The sequence below is a fragment of the Octodon degus genome, unplaced genomic scaffold (genome assembly GCF_000260255.1).
Source record: "Octodon degus isolate 3935 unplaced genomic scaffold, OctDeg1.0 scaffold00037, whole genome shotgun sequence".
NCBI classification, from domain to species: domain Eukaryota; kingdom Metazoa; phylum Chordata; class Mammalia; order Rodentia; family Octodontidae; genus Octodon; species Octodon degus.
The window spans coordinates 9,324,943-9,325,431 of NW_004524613.1; positions in this window are offsets into that span (position 1 = coordinate 9,324,943).

Below are 489 nucleotides of genomic sequence, written 5' to 3' on the forward strand. Positions count from 1 at the left end.
GGTGGGGATGGTGGTGGGGAAGGTGGTGGGGAAGGTGGTGGGGATGGTGGTGGGGATGGTGGTGGGGAAGGTGGCCTTCTCCCTGGACAAGAATGTTGAGCAAATAGCACCACACAGGTGAGACTATAAGGGTGCGGATCCCAGGCAGAGTGTCAAATTCCCTGCATACCTAGCACTCTTAGAGGCCAGGTGGAAAAGCTGAGTTCTGGCTATGGCTGGTGTAAACAGGTGGCTGGTTCCAGAGGTTGAACACACCTGGAGAGAATGAATGTCAGACACACACATGACAACATGCTAGCATGGATACCATGGTAGTAGTCATAGGGGAATTACTAATCTTCTATTTAATTGACTTCTTCTTCTTTTTTTTTTTTTTTTTTTTTTTTTTTCCCAGAACTGGGGATTGAACTCAGGCCCTTGCGCTTGCCAGGGAAGCACTTCTTCCACTGAGCCATCTCCCCAGCCCCCTTAATTGACTTCTTTTTTTAA